We start from the raw sequence: 13,954 nt of genomic DNA on the forward strand, positions 1-13,954 counted from the left end.
AAGGAGTTTTGTCAACATCAAGGCCACATGCACACTATGGAAATTCCACTTGAAGCATCCTCCCATTCTCTTGATTTCAATAGGAATTCCACTGCTCTATTCACATGATGGAAGTTCGGCAATGGAACTTCCGATAAGGAATTGGATTCTGGAGGAAGACCGAACATGTCAGTCCCCCCCCAGCGGAATCTGTCAGTGAGGTGCTGATTCCTGATCATTTTTAACGTTGCAGATCCACAGAGGAAATTATTCAAAGAAATTTCTTGCCAAATTTCTTAGGTGTTAACGAACCGTAAAACCTATGCCCTATTAACAAGCTAGGATATAAGTGTATAATTGGAGGTGAAGGAGGGTTAGTCTCCTGTTGGAATGGAATAGTGGTCACACATGGATTTTGCTTCATTTTTCGTCTATGGGATTGCCAGAGATTGACGAGCATTGCATTTGGCTATCTTTGGCAGTTCCAAAGACAGTGTACATGCGTGGCTGCTGCTCCTGTGGATAGGATAGAGGTGTTCATGGTAGGACAGCCCCATTAAAGAGTACCTAACATTGTTCCTTAGATAATTATAAGACACTTTGCTATTTACTTTCTCTTAAAATTCTCAACCTTTATATGTTTTTAATGTGATTGAAAAAACGGCCACTAGGTGGCTCTGTTCTGTTCCCTGCCACAAGTCAAACAGTTAGTTTGATCTCCTCCTGTCCTGGCAGGAGACCAAACTCAGGAAGTGCATGCAGGGCATGGGGAGGCACAGCTCTCGCAGGCTTTAGTGACATTGTGTCTGCTTGGGAACACCCACTTTCTCCTGCCGGGAGCTCAAACAATGTAACAAGGGGAAAGGTATGATACAGAGCTTCTAAGAGCTCAGAAAGGAGGGGTGTTAGGAATAGTTAGGGAATATAATCTGAGTTAGTTTAGAAAATATGGTTTAATGACAGGTACTCTTTAAGTAGTGCACTCTTGACTGGCTGGCAGTGTACCACAAACATCCACCTTCTAACATCATTGTGGTGACAGCCAGGAAAAGTGGAATGTGTTGTTTGAGTCAGGACTCTCCTTAGTGCATCAATACGTCTCTGGAATTTCTCATATAGTAAGAGTATGTTTACTTTTTAAAACATTTTTACCTTTACACAAATACCTGTGGTAAAACTGTGTGCACCAGGTTGATGCGGTTGCTGTTTTATGGTTGTAGTCTACAATAAAACCAGTACATACTGTATTCTGATGCTGCAGTAAGGTTTTCCATGTATCTTGGTAACCAAAGCACTGTAGAGACGTCCGTGGTCAGAGCAGGTATGTTTTTCTCACATGACAATCCACATGACCATGTCAATGTGTGAGAGTGGAGTGAGGAGAATCAGGTACATTGAGAGAAGGAAGCAGATCGAGGAGAGCAGCTTCAATAAGGAGACCAATTGTTCTCTGAACTTGTAGCTCCACAATCATCCAGGGCAACTCTGTTTGCTTAGTCCATTAATAGTACGGGACTTCAGCAGAGGAAACATACTACAGTTTTGTTTTTTGTTTTTTAGCTTAATACTCCCAAAACAATGGAAAATTAGATGGACCACATTTTAGTCAATGGGGTCTATAGGAACCCATTGGGGTCTGTTGTGCAAAGGACTCATTGGTGCATGGTGGGTGGTGGTGGGTATTTGAATATCAGATCTTCGGCTCTCCCCATGCACGCCACTGCATGAAGCAGTGGTCGACAAGTGCCCTCCATGCATCTGCATGGAAGATACACGACTACAGTGCTCCGGCTCTCCCATAGAGATTCATGGAGGTTTCGTGCCAACCCCCCAGAGAACCAGAGCACCATGAAGGAGATAGCGGGGGGTCCCATTGGTCCCCCCGCGATCTGACACTTATCACCTTTCCTTTGGATAGGGGAAACACTTTCCTAAACTGGTAACCCCTTTATCCTCTAGGTCTATACGACAGCATAATACAGCATGTACCACTAGACATACACAGATACCTATGTAAAAAAATGTAATTGATTTTAGTTATAGTAAGTAAGTTGGTAAACATACATTCATGATTTGGAGTCACCTAATGCCATTTATTAGTATAAACAACAATAGCTATAAAATAAAGAACTTCTGGAAGCTTAGTAGGTGCTAAAGTAGGATCCCACTCTGTACTTATATGGAGAATAAAATGTAGCATTAATTTACGAGTAATTCAGATTTGTTAGTGTTATAAATAACGTTTCGGTCACTTTGACCTTCATCAGATAATCTACAAGTAAGATAACATTTGTTTGCAAATACATGAAGCGCCGCTATGTCACTGCGGTTAGTTATTGCATTATAATAATTCATTGTATTACTTTGCATTTTGTTTTGTTGCATATTTCTGTTGTACATTATTTGTGAATCCTTATATTTGTGTTATCAAAAGATTGTAACAATGGATTGCTTATGAATAAATTCTAAGAGCAAGACATTTAAGTGCCAAATTGTATTCTCTACCTCAGTGTTTCCCAACCAGTGTGCCTCAAGCTGTTGCAAAACTACAACTCCTAGCATGCCCGGACAGCCATTGGCTGTGATTCAAGGCATGAATGCCAGCTTTCTGGTTCAAATTGCCTTAAAGGGGTATTCAGGGATTTGTATTTTTATTTGACTGTGCTACAGTTAGTGTAGTTCATAATATAGTGTCTGTACCTGTGTTTGATGGCTGGTCTTGCAATTCTTATGTGATGTTTGCCTCAATGTTAATTTTTAGCAGCATAAAAAATGACTGTTGTCTCAGCTTTTCCCAGGTTGCAGTGCAGCCCAAGACATTACATCTCTAGTCAGAAAGCCTGTCTGTGCCAATGGGTGGAGCGACCGCTGAATGGGAGGGAGATCATTCTCCACATGACTGCAGGGAATTGTATTTGATGTGTGGAAGGGAGAAAAGTGACCCACACTTAAAACAAGGGATCCTGGGGCTAGTTGGAGGGAGGAAACTCCAACAGGAAATAGCCAGTTCACAAAAATAATGCAGCAGCGTTATGGTGGACACACAACAAAGCCATTTAGCTCCAAGACAAGCAAAGATCCTTCCTAACCTTGTCCATTACTGTCTGGCAGGTAAGTATATCTATTATATATAAAAATAGAAGGCCTGACTCATCAATGCCCAGCCTAAACCCTTGGACCTAGAATGCTACATTTTTTCACAGGTGTTGTTTTTAAGATGTAGATGAGGAATAAAATAGGATGTTTTGAAATTCAACCCTTAAGGGGGTGAAAAAGGGGTTGAAAGTTTGAAAGGGGTTGAAAGTCCATCATTTTTGAAGCTAGAAGCATGAAACTTAATTTTTATGCTAACAAGTAGAGATAAAGAAACACGTGTTTTAACACTTTCTAAAATTCCACCCCTGAAGGGGTGAAACGAGCCGTCGTTGCAGCACGGGATGGTTATGAAGCGAGCTCAGGAGCTGAGCTTGAATCATACCCACACGGTCCCGGCTGCTATCAGCAGCCAGCACCCGTGGCTAATGCCGGACATCCGGCATTAACTCTTTAGATGCGGCGATCAAAGTTGAAAGAATTCGGGCTGTTTGGATGCCGTAGACTTTACCCAGAGCGGCCTCATTACTATAGGGCAAAAGCTAGTGTTGGATAAACCCTTTGAAATTACCCTATTGTGTTTTAAACAAAGACTTATAAGGGTGCGTTCACACTGAGTAATTCAAGAAGAATTTACGCTAGTAATTCCTCTTGAATTCTCTGCTCCAAATTAATTCACATCTCCTCTGCCCATTGACTTTAATGTTTTTTCAGCTGTCCTGTTCACACTGCGGAAATTCTGCTAGCGGAATTCCGACGCTGAATTCCGTTCCACTTGAAGAAAGAGCATGTTCATTGTTCAAGCGGAATCCGCTAGCAGAAATCAATAGAAGTCAATGGTAAAAAAAAATTCCGCCCGACATCGTTTTCGCACAGAATTTGTGCAAAATTTGTGCGGAATTCGCGCGGAAATGGCTGAAAACCCCTTCACTTCTTTCTCTCCCATATCCAGGCGCAATTCCGTGCAAATTCTGCGCAAATTCTGCGGAAATTTCACTCAAATTTCACGCAAAAATAAAATTATTTTTTCCGCCAGTAAATTTTTCTGCGTGAATTCCTCTTGATTTGCTAAGTGTGAACGCACCCTAAGGCATTTTTGAAATAGCATATATTCTGAAAAGAGTCACTAGGGGTGATTTTGTTCGCCCATAGAAGTGAATGGGGTCCATTGTTCCCATTAACAGTACACTTGGGCATCCCATTTTTGGCAGGATGCTGACGGATACGATAACCAGGGCAGGAATGCAGTGTGGGGCTACCCTTAAAGGGGTTATAACCATAAGGTGATTTTAGTACTTACCTGCCAGACGACATGCTGAGGAAGGACGTGTCTTGGGGCTAAATGACTGTGTTGTCAACCATAACGCAGCTAATTTCTTTTTGTGAAATGATCGTTTTCTGTTGGAATTCCTTCCCTCCAACTCATTTTGCATGCTGCTTAAAAAAAAACCATTGGGGCAAAGATCATATAAAAATTACGAGACCACTATCAAACACAGGTACAGACACTATATCATCAACTACACTAAGTTTACAAAATTCCTGGAATACCCCTTTAGGTTTTCCAATAAATTGTTTGTTCTTGACAAGATGAAACCTTCAATTGCTTACTAAAGTGATAGGAGTCATAATATCACATTTCCTCTGGAAAGCCTGAAATATTAATAAAAAACCTACATTTAGAAATTAGTTCTGCTCAACTCCATAGTCCACCCTAAACTGATTTTCCAGCTTTCGCTAAGGTATGCATGAAAAACGCAAAACATCCTACTGTACGGTATATGTAAAGACTGGATAGACCTTAATTTATCACATTGAAGTTAACATCAACCTCAGAACAGAGAGATCCAAGGTTCAGTGCTGGGTCGCAGCTGTCATGTTCTCTTCCTTATGACATCTGAAGATGGTGTGGTCAAAGCCTCTGTTCCTAAAACAGTGTTTCCCAACCAGGATGTCACCAGCTGGGGCAAAACTACAACTCCCGGCATACCCGGACAGCCTTCGGCTGTCCGGGCATGCCAGGAGTTGTAGTTTTGCATTGTAGTTTCGCACCAGCTGAAGGCACCCTGGTTGGGAAACACGGTACGAATCTTTCGGAAGACTCCAGTCTATGTATCAATTCACTACCTCATAGGTGGATGGAAACTGAGATGATGGGATAAAAGTTTGACCTTCCTATTTGACCTCTGACATTTCTTGTAGGATCTAGATCTTGACTTCAGAACAGTCCAGCGTCTAGAGAGATCTTGCCTCCTAATCCGTTACACATAGCTGAAGCTTTCTACAGGTCATAGCGTTTCTATAGGACAGAGTAAAACTAAGGGGTTCATACTGGATTTTGCCAACAGAAAGAATGAGCAAACATGAACACCTACAGTACTTTATTACAAAAAACACAAAAAAACCTTTCCATAATGTTCAATATAAGTTTCAATTATAGCTCTCTACATTTATACTAGCCACATGCCTCATACTGTAGGTCTGAATGCCACATGCTTTCTTAACAGTGCCAACCTCTCTTACTATACTATTGTAACAGTGCCAACCTCTCATACTATACCAGTGGCATCCCTATTTCTTTCGAACAGTAACAGCCTTCAGTCATGTCTTCTGCACTGGGCACGGTTTGTTTTCACTCCCTTTGTCTTCCTGCAGCATACTCACTTAGGGTGCGTTCCCACCTGGCGTATTCCCAGCGTATTTCACGCTGCACAAAATTTGCGGCAGCAGCGGGAAATCTGCTGAGTATTCCTCACTCACTATACACGCAGGGCTTTCCAGAGGCAGCCCTATGTGTGCAGTGAGTTTTGCACTTGGAGGCATGCGTTACAGTCACTTAATTGTAATAATGGGAGTGGCTATCAGGTGATGAGCGGGATTATACAGTCATGGGGGGTGTATTAGGCATACTCGCTCCTGAATGTACAAGATACACACTCTCTGACTGTATAATCCTGTCCTTCACTCCAATTATTAAACCTAAATTCATGCCCACCTGACTGATTCCCTGAACTGTGGCCCAGGTTGATGCTGGGATGGTGCTGTGTGACAGGCAGGGCCATGAGGGGGGTGGAAAAAGTGTGCCTTCCGGATGGAAAGTGCACGTTCAGCTTGCCAGAGCAGGAGAGGTTTGCTATGAGGATTTGCTCCGGCTCTGGACAGTTCCTGACACAGAGGTATCAGCAGAGAGCATTGTGGTCAGCCCGGAAAGAACTACACACACAACTTCCTCTGGAGCATACAGCAGCTGATAAGTACTGATAGGCTTAAAGAGTACCTGTCATGATATTGTTACATTTTATAATCCTCTCAGTTCACTGCCCCATCATGATAAACTATACCCTGCCTTTATTTTTTTTATTTTTTTTTTTGTTTTCTACCTGATATTGCTCCATATTTCCTGTTCAGTCTCAGTCAGATGCACAAATTGGGAAGGGACGTTCCCCAGCAGGCGGGACATCATCTGAAGCCAAACAGGGGAGAACTTCCTCCCTCACTCTGCTACATACAGCATCATCATACATACATCATAAGATGAGCTATGATTGGCTAAGGCTGCACCCCCCCCCCCTCAACACTCCAGACTGCATTTCCTGATTTTGGACTTTTGCCCAACCAGCAGGAGTCCAAAGTCTGTGCAAAACATAGGGGTAAATGTGCTCTGGACAAGTAGGGAGACACCTAGTGGCAGCTTTTTTAAGCAAATAGCAATAGCAAAAATTTGTTTTAATGACAGAGCCCATTTTAGATTTTTGCTACGGGGATTTTCTCCTCCTCTGGATAGTTCCTGACATGAACAGAGGTGGCAGCAAAGAGCACTACACAACTTCACAACTTAACAAAGAACTACACAACTTCCTCTGTAGTATCCAGCAGCTGATAAATACTGGATGGCTTAAGATTTTTAAATAGAAGTAATTTACAAATCTGTATAACATTTTGTCTCTAGTTGATTTGAAAAAAAAAAAAAAATTCTCCAGAGTACCCCTTTAAATAGGCGTGTTCTGGCCTATGACTTAAAGACTATCCAAGTGGTAACTATATATGTTTTGATTATTTTGAAGCAGACATGGACTGTACCCGTCCTTACCTGAGAGATGTGTGTAGTTGTTATTTGCTTTTTTTTTTTTTACACACTTGGGCTCAGTGGGATCAGATAACAGGAATGCTTCAGCCCTTTAATTATGGCTGCCTAAGTGCCTGCTGACTTGTGGGCTGCGGATGGTGCGGTTGCAGACAGACAGCTAAGGGTTGCGTGACAACACATAGCAGATAACTAAATGATGGTCTCTCTTCTCGACTCCCTTTAGAGAGGAAACAAGCGGATAATGTTTCAGCCGTGTCTGTATTGAGCTGACATACCTGATGACAATTCTCATCTTCCCAAAATATTTCCTCTGTCACATTGTAATTATCCATTGTTCTAGCGTTGTCTAACCTAGTCTAGCACCAGGGAAGGGAACATGGGGAACTGTATGTGAGCTGCTGAAAGGGAAATCCGATTCCTTCTAGGAATAGGGAAGGGGGTGTCTCAGCAACATTTTAATAACTGTAACACTTTAACCTCTTAAGGATCAAGGGTATATCTGTACCTGTAAAATGGATGATCAGATTGCCCGTGGCGCTGACGCGGGTTTCCGATCATCCATAATGGCAGACAGAGGTCCCCTCACCTGCCTCTGTCCATCTCCAGGAGTCCTTTGCTCTGGTCTGAGATCAAGCAGACCAGAGCAGAAGATCGACAATTATACTGATCAGTGCTATGCCCTATGCATAGCACTGAGCAGTATTAGCAATGAAATGATTACTATAAATAGTCTCCTATGGGGACATAAAAAGAGTAAAAAAAAAGGTTAAAAAAAAAGTTTAAATGTGAAAAATCCCCTCCCCCAATAAAAATGTAAATCGTCCCTTTTTCCCATTTTACCCCCAAAAAGTATAAAAAAAAAAAAAATTAGCTCTCATACTGCCACTTATACGAAAAAAAAATTAAGTTATAGGTCGTCAAAATAGAGGAATTTTAAATGTACTAATTTGGTTAAAAAGTTTGAGATTTTTTAAAAGCGGTACAATAATAGAAAAGTATGTAATCATGGGGATCATTTTAATCGTATTGACCCACAGAATAAATTGTTTTGGTTGCGCCATACATTTTATGGTAAAATGAGTGATGTCTTTACAAAGGACAACTGGTTGCACAAAAAACAAGCCAGTCATACTGAAAAATCCAGTCAAACAACTGCCCCCCTGCCTGTTTGGACACATTTTAGTCCTGCTGTGTCCATGCATCATCACCTATGTCATGGACACACTTCCTTGATTGACAGCTGTGAGCGCAGGGCTCAGAGCTGAAGGAAAAATCCCCCTCTGTCATCTTGTGTCCCGTTACTGTCAGTGAGGACAAGCTGAAAGTTGTAGTTTTGCTAATGCTAGGGGAGATGTGAGCAGACAGCATACTGAGGGAGGGGGCGGAGACCTGCACAGTGAGGCCACGCCCCCTCCCTTTGAGAGGAATTCAGACTAGTGAGCTAAATTAAAAGTGCAATAAAAAATAAATAAAGGTGCTAGACACATAAAAATTACATGTACATGGTCAGGATTAAGTACTGAGTGATATATTTAAAAAAAATGTTCTTTATTTGGATCTGACGGGTATGCTTTAATGGGTTAATGAGTTAAAGAAAAACAGTACTGATTTTTTTAACATACCACAAATATTCTGCCCGAGTAGCATTGCTCTTAAAGGGGGTACTCCAGTGAAAAACATTATTTTTTTCAAATCAACTTTCCAACGTTTCCAGAAAGTTAATTAAACAGATTTGTAAATTACTTCTATTAAGAAAATCTTAATCCTTCTAGTACTTATCAGCTCCTGTATGCTCTACAGGAAGTTGAGTTGTCCTTTTCTGTCTGACACAGTGCTCTCTGCTGACACCTCTGTCCATGTCAGGAAATTTCCAGAATAGGAGCAAATTCCCATAGCAAACTTCTCCTGCTTCAGACAGTTCCTGACATGGACAGAGGTGTCAACAGAGAGCACTGTGGTCAGACAGAAAAGAACAACTCAACTTTCTGTGGAGCATACAGCAGCTGATATTCCATTGGAAGTCTAGGCAGTCCATTGTAGTATGCAGCCTTGTCACCCCCACCCCTCTGGAAAACCACACTGAATGGAATATACGAGTCAGTGTTAATTTTGTTGACCTTCATTTTTTGTCATCATTTTTGTGACGAAGGGTTAACAAGACAAAAAATCCTTTCCCTGTATGAAAATTATGACTATTATCATTTCAATTTTCATCAATGGGCAAAAGTTGCAACAAAAAAAGTCCACCCCAGAAGAATGGAAGGCTCACTAATCGTTCCGGTGCAGACTGATAAGTTGGGCATTTGGCCAAGGCCAATAAGGGGACCTGCAGTTTTAACTCTCCTCTATAGCTTAAACTGTGTGTCACCTGGTGGTCGGAATTACAGAAGTCCCTGTGCGTGGCATATGAATTCCAATACAGAGAGGAGGACCGACTATCGGAAGGATGTCGAGGAGCTGCGTGGGAGCAAAGTGGCTGGTGAGTAATGTTTTTTTTCTTTTCATTTTGCCACATAGTTAGTGACCTAACTCCTATAGGGTTAGTCTGGGGGACTTCTGTCTGTACTAAATGTCTCAGCAATTCCTTTCAGTCAGCACTACAAGTCTCATCACTCTTTGTCAGTCCATTAAAGGGTTACTCCGATGCTCAGCGTTTTGAACAAACTGTTCCAAACGCTGGAGCTGGTCTTGGGAGCTAGTGAGGTAATAGCACGCCCCCTCATGATGTCGCACCCCACCCCCTCAATGCAAGTCTATGGGGGGGGGGGGGGTGACCAGCTCCGGCTCCAGCGTTCGGAACAGTTTGTTCCAAACGCTGAGCAGCGGAGTACCCCTTTAAACCCATTACATTTTATATGCCTAAAATCTGCTGGAGATTTTGTTGACTAAAATACGACAAGAGCTAAAATTAAGCAGATGACCAAAATAGGCCTAGAACTGAAATAGAAATTTTGTCAAAGGATTATAACCAAAACTAAAACTAAATTGGCCTTCACACTTAACACCAATGCAAAGGACGCAAATGCGACATTCAGCGCTCAGTTTCCATAGTGATTAATTCCCATTATGAATTTTTTTGTATGTGTAAATTACCTGCATCACAATGGACGTTTGACACACACTCCTCATCGAAAATATTTTCATGCTAAATTCATTCTGATTCTCCAAGGAGACGCAATGACACGATTCATCATGAGGCGAAAATGGATTTTTAAATGAAGTGTTCAGCTATAAACTTAAAAAAACACCAGTCTATTATAAACATTATAAAGGGAGAACACAACAGAAAAACAGAAGAAATAGAGCCACGAAAACATGTACAAATGACATGTAGCAAAACTTTATTGAAGGGGTATTCCACCTTTAGACATTGTATCCCCTATCCAAAGTATAGGGGATAAGATGTCTGATTGTGGGGGTCCCACCGCTAGGACCCCCTGCGATCTACATGCAGGACCCGGGCCCCAGCGGCAAGATCCCCGCAATCCTACATCTTATCCCCCTTATACTTTGGATAGGGGATACGATGTCTAAAGGTGGAATACCCCTTCAATAAAGTTTTGCTATTTGTCATACGTACATATTTTAGTGGCTCTATTTCTTCCGTTTTTCTGTTGTGTTCTCCCTTTATAATGTTTATAATAGACTGGTGTTTTTTTAAGTTTATAGCTGAACACTTATATAAAAATACATTTTCGCCTCACAATGAATCGTGTCATTGCGTCTCCTTGGAGAATCAGAATGAATTTAGCATGAAAATATTTCCGATGAGGAGTGTGTGTCATACGTCCATTGTGATGCAGGTAATTCACACATACAAAAAAAATGCATAATGGGAATTATTCACTATGGAAACTGAGCGCTGAATGTCGCGTTTGTGTCATTTGGAACCATATGTGAGAAAGTCGACCCAGCCCCTTACCCATTCACCTTCTTATACGCTTGATTTAAATAGAAATGTGATAACTGCATCAGACGGCCATCATTCCTGTTTCCCATCTTACCCTGACTTTATATGGCTAGTAAAAAATTATGATATGAAGCTAGAGTCAAAGTCCACAACAAATCCACAGGTTTCTTTGATGCAGAAATACAGGTATACTATAACACACAGGTAAAGAAATAGTGCAGGCTGTCTGGGATTAGTAGTCCATCATATATGGTGCTGTCATGACAGGGTGGTGTACCTAACCTTATGTTCCAACCAAAGGATAAGTTAGCCAGCACTATTGATTTCAAACTATTATATGGACCTGGCTTACAGGTGCAGGCTACTGGGCTAAATATACAGCAACAGAAGAATACAGCAGCACACTGCTAGCACAAAGATATAGATAAAACATGAGTATATAGATACAACATGAAAAGCTATGTATGATGCAATAAATGGAAATATAAAATTATGAAGTTATGAAACAGTGAGGTACTTAGCTTGCAATTTGGCGGCCAAATAGCTTGGACCATTCCACCACTGTAAGGTGACCTCATTGGGACGGACCCTACACTATGAATATACCTCTGTGTGATCAGTTCAGCAGGCATTGCAGGATCTGAAACATCCAAGACACCTTACATACACCTGATAGAGGTGGGTGGGGTGCAAGAGCCAACATGGAGGTAGCCACTCCCCCGTATGTGTAATCCTGAGGTCACCTTACCGTGGTCCAAGTTATTTGGCCGCCAAATTGCAAGCTAAGTACCTCACTATTTCATAACTTCATAATTTTATATTTCCATTTATTGTATCATAGCTGTATAGCTTTTCATGTTGTATCTATATACTCATGTTTTATCTATATCTTTGTGCTAACAGTGTGCTGCTGTATTCTCCTGTGGCTGTATATTTAGCCCAGCAGCGTGCACCTGTAAGCCAGGTCCATATAATAGTTTGGAATCAATAGTGCTGGCTAACTTATCCTTTGGTTGTATTACACATACGGGGTAGTGGCTACCTCCATGTTGGCTCTTGCACCCCACCCACCTCTATCAGGTGTATATAAGGTGTCTTGGATGTTTCAGATCCTGCAATGCCTGCTGAGCTGAACACAGCATGGACGGGAGACACCCTTTTGGGCTAAATCCTCAATACTCCATACAGTTCCATGTTCACTGCACACACGGCCCTGATCGGTGACAGGTATGATGTTACTTGCAATTGGAATAGGACTTGTGGCTTGCTCGAAGTAGGCTTTAGCTTGAACGTGACGCAGGACACTGAGGAGACTTGTCCCAGGAGGTATGCCAGACTAGGGGTTCTCTACCTCATTTCTGGTCTGAACTTAAAATGTTGTCTGGTGAAAAATATCATCCCCTATCTACAAGATAAGGAATAAGGGCCTGACTGCTGGGACCCCCTGTAATTTCCAGACAGGACCACAGCTCTCAAATAGAAGCGTATTTTGTAGACAGCACATGCTCCATTCATTTTTATGGGAGCGCCGGAGATGCCCGAGTGCTGTACCTGGATATCTTTGGCTATCCTATGCAAATGAATGGAGAACATGCTGTCTACAGCATATGCTTCTATATAAAAGATGTAGTCCTGTTACAGAGATCTCAGGGGTCCCAGTGTTCGGACCATATGCCCCAACCCACCAACCCCCACAATAACATACTCATCCGCTGTCCTCTGGATATGCGATACGTTTTTTTTGTGTCACTGGACAACACCTTTATGTTTAGGCTAGAAGAGAGAAAGAAATCCCATAGCTGAGTGTCCTGCATCCTGGTAAAGCTTGACTAGGTGTAGGTGTCTGCCTAGCAGGGGCAGAGCTAAAAGATGTTGCTCTGGCAAAAGCCACAACTAGACTCAACTACAGTATTTTGGGTCCATACCTCTGGGTAGAGGGGTTTGGATTTGGGATTCTTCCCACAGCTGTTCTTGAAACTTTTAGGGAACATCATGTGACCAATGAATCACTCATTATCTACAGCATTATGCAAGTGTTTAACCTTTACACTCTTGTAATGTCTCAGTGTATACTCATATGGCAATGTAATACACAGAAACAATAATGCAGGTCAACTCACAGTACATCATACACAAATTTAGAAAGGCAGAAGTAGGTTTCCCCAGCCACACAACAACTTCTTATATGTTGTAGCTGGAAAACAGGTACTGGGACACAAGACTATAAGTGACTGTAACTATTATACTGTGAATACTGTATGGAAATTCTTCTTAAACACTCACTAAAATCCCCAAGACTTCCTTTGTTCTGTTTGATCAGCTTCTAGGCTGATCTTTGTTGTTCTATGTTGCACCGGAGTGATACCCGGGAGGGAAAAGGCAGCATTTCCATAACTGCTCATTCTACATCAGGTCATTACGAGTTGCGACCACAAGTTGCCCACATTACCACCTGTTCCTTTGGCATTGTTTCACCCAAACAGTACTCACACATGAGAGAAACCCCCGTTTTTTATGGTTTCTTTTTCCAAGGGCATATAATCATTTTAAATTGCTTTACAGTACATTAGATTTTGGAGATGCTGATCCCTTAAAACGCAAGAACCTCTTGAGTTGTGACCATAAGCCTTGAGAGTCCTTGAAGACTTGATCTTTGGGAGCTAAACAAAATAAAAATATGAGATAAGGGAAGGCAAATAAACATACTCGGAAAGCGCTCCTTTAATCCACTCTTCGTCTTATCAGAAAAGGAAACTCATAAGCAGCTATTGAAGTGAAGATAATCGATTGTGCTATAGAAAAGCCCCGGTTGTTGCACTGTACAGGGTTTCCGTCACCATTCTGATTACTGAGCCTTTCCTCATATGTTTCCTGCCATTTCCTTT

Source organism: Hyla sarda, chromosome 4 (assembly GCF_029499605.1).
Source record: "Hyla sarda isolate aHylSar1 chromosome 4, aHylSar1.hap1, whole genome shotgun sequence".
NCBI classification, from domain to species: Eukaryota; Metazoa; Chordata; class Amphibia; order Anura; family Hylidae; genus Hyla; species Hyla sarda.